At 47.0% G+C, this 6,687-nt stretch overlaps 1 non-coding gene across 1 annotated transcript; it reads left to right on the top strand.

The window, feature by feature from the left end:
• Positions 1–3,522: 3,522 nt before the first annotated feature.
• On the top strand, positions 3,523–3,595 carry TRNAV-AAC (transfer RNA valine (anticodon AAC)). The gene has a single exon. It is a non-coding gene; the product is annotated as a tRNA-Val (tRNA).
• Positions 3,596–6,687: the final 3,092 nt, after the last annotated feature.

Raw genomic sequence — 6,687 nt, 5'->3', positions numbered from 1 at the left:
AGCTGGGTCTTTTTTTTTTCTTCACGGTTAGCCAGAACCTAAGAATACTTTGATTTTTTAAAAAAAAGAAAGAAAGAACAGAAAGTAAAATTATCAAGTGGCTCCTGATAAGGATTTTTTTTTTTCAAGACTGACTCAGTACTTGCTGAGGACAGTGAAATCAGTTTTGTAGTTCGTCGGGCTTCCCAGTGGTTTCAGGAAAATGAACGCTGGAGAAACTCAGATTGTGCCAGAAACTACAAGCTATACTGTGTTGTTGGTCTTCTTCTCTGTCCTATGCAAGAAGCAGGGGAAATTTCTCTTCCAACTCCCCGCTCTGAAGGTCCCCCAAGCGCAATTAAGGGGAGAGAGAAGTGTAAAATCCTTTTTGACTCTTTTAATCCTTCAATAAATATTTCTAGAGCACATCTAGCTGATCAATGGGCAGTTCTGGGGGCAGTAATTAAAGAGTGTAACAATGCAAAAACTCCCTCCCTCCCGGAGCTGCATCCCTGTGCAGCGGGGGTGTGAGAGGAACAGACAAGAAGCAAATAGGAAAAATGAAGGATGACCCAGTGACAACGTTTACTGTGGGGGGATCGGTTGACAGTAAAGGGGGACGGGAGCGTGGAGGTGGTTCGTTCAGCTTTCCGGGAAAGAGTCAGAAGAGTTAGCACCTTGAAGATACTTTTCAGTCTCTCCTTCCTTCTTGCTTGTTGAGATCCTTGTGCCTTAGTTCTTCTAACACTGTCACTAGCGTAATTTTTAGCCATCAAGGCGACTGGGGTGGGGGTGGGGGGGAGTAGCAGAGCTATTTGCAGGTTGAGGTTAGAATTCACCACCAGGGTTCTCGTCTTGGACAGAACAGCCTTTCTTCTACGTGGAAAACGTAGCTCCTGGGGAAGGGAAGAGCCCGTGAGGGCTTGAGAAATGGATTGTTCTCTGGGCAAAGCAGGAAGCCGGGCTGCAGGATGTAACGTGCGCAGGTAGCAGGGTCCCGGTCTTCGGATGAGTTCGGGACGTCGGGATGGTGAAGCAGCGGACCTGACTCAAACGTCCGTGGTGGAGAGAAACCTTCTCGATTTCATTCCGTGCTTTGCCGGGCACGTGCATCGGAGTTGTTACCTACTGAGTTCAGGCGAGGAAGGGAGAAAAGAAACACGTGGTTTCTTTCACGATGGAGAAAAGCCTTTTCCCATGATTTCTGACTCCACGTCTCGAACATCCCTGACAGATAATTAGGATGGAAAGAGATTCTGACGCCTGGAGCATCGGTGTTGATTTTTCCTGACCATATCTTGACTTCTCTAAAATTAAATGCTGAGTAAAAGCCAGTTTCGATGTCCTCTTACAAATTCTTCCTCCTCCCCCTCGCCCTCCCTTATCCTTGTCCCCGGATCCTAGGGTCTCCTTATGCCAATCCTATCTTTCTCTGGGAGTTAGGGAGAGGGATCAAGCCCGACCCAGTGACCGGGGCCACGCTGGGAGGGGCTGGAGGTGCAGATGTGAGGCCCAGGGGTCCCCCACGTTCTCCTCCTGGGTGGCCATATCTCCAAATCGGGTGCCAATCGCAGCCCTGCTTTTACAGGGAGATACACAACTTCTGGGACAGCCCTGTCATTTCAACGGGGCACCCCACCCGGCTGGGACCTTTCATTTGCCTTCTGGCTGCCGTTCAAGATAGTGAAAGCGTTTGGGAGCTGGAGCACTGTCATGGCGACCAACGGTAGGTCTCCCTTTCCCCCACGCTCCCCGACAGAAACAGCAGTTTCGGTGCTTTTGCTGAAGTCATATTTGAGACGCTCTGCCCTCGCTCGGGTCGTCTTCAATGGGTAGTGACGCAACCCCACGTACCCGGTGAGATCCACACAATGGGCTGGGGCACGTGCCCGGAAGGACCACAGGTCAAAAAGAGGCTTGGAGCATGAGCACTGGGTCAGATGTTAGAATGCCCTTCTTTGCAGTGAGAGTCGCGGGAAAGACCCCTGTTTTCTCCAGCAACAATTCTTCCTTCTTTCTTAACAGGCTCCTGCGGTCCCTAGGGTTTCTCTCCTGAACTCAATCCCAGGAAACGTCGGGCCTTTTGTAAAAAAAAAATGGCAATGTGTGCATTTCTGGTGCTTTTCTGATTTCACGCCCAAGGCAGCTCAGGCTTAGCCTTTGACCCACACTGTCACCGGGCTGTAGACAAAGAAGAAACACCTGAGAAAGAGCTGGGGAGAGGGCGACCGTCATCTGCACCGGGCTGTGCTGGGCGTTTCCGACTCAAGATTCCCAGCTTTAGGCTAGTGAGAAGGTGGGCCTTCTGCCCTATTTTCTGGACAGAGAGGTCCTGGTGAGAAGAAGGCCTCCCCGCTTAGCCTCGGGAAGCAAAGAAGGCCGGCGAGGGGCACCTAGAGACACAGGGTGAAAAGGGAACCTGTGGGTCTGCGGTGTCTGTGCCCCATGTGTCTGGAGAGGAACACAAAGCCCCAGGCTGTCAGGGGCAAGAAGATGGGGAAACTAGGGGGATTCTCAGAGAAAGGCCATGAAAGGAGAGTAGAAGTACCATCTTCCTTAGGGAGATTCATGACCCGTCCGCCAGGACCCATTCATGCTCTTATTCACATGACAGATGAGTGGATCTGTCCACTATGGACATGAGTGGATCTGGGCTTCCATTCACGAGACATTAATTAAAAATCTCTTCCGTATCCGCCGCTTGGGCTCAAGCCTTCTCCGTGCCCGTGATTCCTTCTTCTCCCTCCGATGTCTACACCCGGTGTCTCGACGACTGCTGTACATCCGTCCTCCCCAACCTCTGCAGAATCCTTCTCTCTCTTCCCACTCGTGTATCCCTTCACCCATTCTATGATGTTTACGGAGGATGTGTTTATTCTATGCGGGCAGCACCCTGGGCCCTGAGGATACAGACTCATGGTACTCGGAGGCGCGAGAGTTAATAGGACAAACCCCAACCCTTCGACATCTCCCCAGTGTCTTTCCGTTCTCGTCAGTTTCGGTGTCCCCATTGCCAACCTCGCTGGCATTCCACATTAAAAACCGTTCCTACAATGTTACTTTGGTTATGTAAACCATCTGCCTGGAGTTTTCTGAAAGGTTCTGGAGCTCCACACTATCTCCCCAACATAGAGCCTCCCTATGCAGGTTTCCTAACCACTGCCTCCCTCCGTGTCTATTTCACACACACACACACACACACACACACACACACACACACACGCACACACCCCACCCTAACTGAACAGGTATATTTCTTAACACAGGAATTCCTACATACGTACCTGTTCTTTCTCCCTGTTGACGCCTCCTCGGGACTCCTCAACGTCCATTTTTTATCTCTTCATGCTGATACAATCTCTCCTCTTAGTTCCTATAGCTCTGCCTGTTTGGAATTTTCTGTTTTGTATTACTTTGGGTTTTTTTGTTTGTTTGTTTGTTTGTTTTCCGGCTCTTCTCCTGGTCGTGGATCTGTAACTGCCACACGACTTGCTTTACGTAGTAAGACTCGAACATCAATCTCCGAACGCCCTCAGGGCGTGGGTTTCCGTAGTGTAGTGGCTATCACGCTCGCCTAACACGCGAGAGGTCCCCGGTTCGAAACCGGGCGGAAACAGTCGGTTCCTTTTGCCTTCCCGGAGAAATCACCGGTTCCCATTCTAGGCAGCCCCACCTGAGAGGAACGAGTGATCATCTCCCTTTTCTTGTTGGGTTTTTGTTTTTGTCTTTAGGACACAGAGAACCATCCTGAGATAGCTGGGCCATTTTAGCCGATGTAGTCTGGATGAGCCCTTTCCCTGAGATGTGTCTTCTTCTAGTCCCGGAGAATTTGAAACGTGCAAGTTTGGGGACGCCCGAGTTTTCCCGTGGCTGCTTCCTCCTCCTTCCCCTGGCAGAGGAAAAGGTGCCCGTCGCTCTCTGGCCCTGGGTCATCTCGGAGAAGACATGCCCTTAGTGGCTCCTGATTTCATACTAAAGGCTCTGACATTTTCTGTGCTGGGGGCCGCCCAGGACAGTGAGCACGGACTGAGGGGAGGACCGGTAAGGTCAAAGACTGGAGAAGAAAGCGGGTGAGGTGGGGAATTAGCTCAGGCGGTAGAGCGCTCGCTTAGCATGTGAGAGGTAGTGGGATCGACGCCCACATTCTCCAGACTCTGCTGTTTTGACCCAATGTTCCAGCTCACAACTCCACACCTTCCAACCCATTGAATTCACTGAGAAAATATTAGACACTTCGAACCCACTAATTTGGATGCTTTTTCGTACCTTGCCTCTGAGCAAGTTCAAGACCAGCCTTCTTTGGCTCTACCTGTGCGGGGTGAGGAGATCCACAATCAATTTATGACTTGTTTTGTTTCTACAGAGGAGCTGTGATCCCAAGGGACACATTCGGTTGCTCTTTTTCTCCGTTTCTCCTGCAGCTTGGCCCTCCTGACAAGCGCAGGGCAGAGCAGAGTGAGGAAGGATCCAACTTCCTTCTCAGTGGATTGAGATGGTGAACCCCAAGTGACCAGAAAATACTGGGGAAGACACATGGAAAGCAAACACATCAAGTTGTTTATGAACTCTTGAATGCACCAGGCGAGCTGTGGACAAGGGGCTCTGACCCTAAACAACACGGCGTAGACTCTGAGAACCGCACTGAGCAGTAGCCCGCTGCCCCGGTCCACACTGGCCACTGGGGTGCACACACTCCAGAGATCTCCAAAGAGTATTATAAAGGCTTTGAAAACAGAAGGGACCTTGAAACCCTAGCACATCGAGGGCTGGTTGGTACTTGGAACTTGAACACAAGGCAAAATACCCACAAAAACAAAGCTTCTCTGTAAGATTTGAGTGAGACACAAAGCCTTATAACATAATATTTAAGTGGCTAGGTTATCATCCAAAATGATTCAGCATATAAGGAACCAAGAAATTCTTCAATCACTCGGAGGAGAGAATCAACAGATACCAATATTGAGGTGACACACGTTTTGGAATCGTCTGACAAGTACTTTACAGCAGTAATGATTAAATGCTCCAAGAACCAGGGCAAAGAGTTCTTTGAAGTGAACGGAATGTTGGAAAATCTTAGCAAATAATCTGGAGATGTAAATCCAAGTTGAAACTTCAGAACTGAAAAGGGTATGAACCAAAATTATGAATGAAAACACTGGATTGTCTCAATAGCAGAAGGAGATGGCTGAGAAACTTTCGGTCAGTGTGAAGGCAGAACAATATTAAGTACCCAACCTAAATGGCAGAGAGAAAAGTGCATTTTAAAAGCTGGACAGAGCCTCGGGGGCAAATAGGAAAATCACAAAGAAATTATATTTACATCATTGCAGAAGAAGAGGAGAAAGAGGTCATTGAAAAAAGGAAAATAATTGAATTATTAATGGCTGAAGATTCCCCCAAACTTGGCGAAAGACATAAACCAGATTCAAGAAGTTCAGCAAGCCTCAAGCAGGATAATGTGGGTAAATCCACACGCAGACATGTCACAATTAGCCTGCTGGAAACAAAAGGGGAAAAAATCCTGACAGCATCAAGACAAAAACCAAAAGGAAACTACAATCTGGATGATGAGATGTATTTCTCATCAGAAACCACAAGGACCGGAAGGAAATGACATAACATCTATTAAATGCTGAAAGAAAGACCTGTTAACCCCAGAAGGCTCAGGAGAGCAAAAATTATCCTTTGGACATAAAGGTGAAAGAAATACATGCTCACTTAAAGGTAAAACTAAGAGAACCCACTGCTAGCAGGAGTGCTAGAGAAGAATTCGTAAAATTGGGAGACCGGAAAAGGGATACCGGAAGGAAACTTAGTTACAAAGAATGAATGAACCGTAGCAGAGAGAGGCAATATCCAGGTAAATGTGACACACTGTTATTCCCTCTTGAGTTCTTTAAAGTAGGGTTGATGATCGAAAGTGAAAATGACAACACTGTCTGATGGAGTTTTCACTGTATCTCTGTGTACCATACAGATAACATAAGGAGGTTACGGAAAAGAAATTACAGGGTCGTGAGGTTTCTTTATTTAACTCGAATGGTAAGTTAATGATTCGAAGTATCCCGGGAAAAGTTCTGTATGCGTCTGGTAATTGCCGGGCCGCTTACTGACAACATTTAAATAAGCCAAAAGTATCTAGCAAGAGAAACAAAAAGAAGAATGAAAAACAAAGGGAATAGGCCATTAATCAATTAAGTAGTAAACTCATAGGCAAACCCATCGAAATATCAGAAAACTAAACGTAAGTAATCTAAACATATCAATTAAGAGTCAGATGGTCAGGATGTATTAAAATAGATTTCTCGCGGTAGGAAACTCACTTCAAATATCCTTATAGCTGAGATGAAAAGGTGTATGCAACAACCAGGATTTAAATAAAATTTTGAAAAAGAAAAAAAAGAAGTTACGTGCAAGATTAAGAGTCATACACAAGACTGAAAGTAAAGAAAGGGAAAAGGTACACAGTACAAGCATCAATCCAAAAAAAGCTGAAGCGGACATATCAGTATCGATAGATTTCAAAGCAAAGCAACGCTTCCAGGTATAAAGAGAAGTGTTACAGAGTTATAAGGTGTCAACTCACCAAAGGAATAACCGTGTATTCCCTAAATGTGTATGCCCCTGGCCACAGAGCTTCAAAACTCATAAACAAAAGCCAATAAATCTGAGAAGAAAAATAGAAAACCCCCAAATTATAGTGGCAAA

This window comes from Acinonyx jubatus, chromosome B2 (genome assembly GCF_027475565.1).
Source record: "Acinonyx jubatus isolate Ajub_Pintada_27869175 chromosome B2, VMU_Ajub_asm_v1.0, whole genome shotgun sequence".
Taxonomy (NCBI): Eukaryota; Metazoa; Chordata; class Mammalia; order Carnivora; family Felidae; genus Acinonyx; species Acinonyx jubatus.
This window is presented reverse-complemented; position numbering and strand designations above follow the sequence as displayed.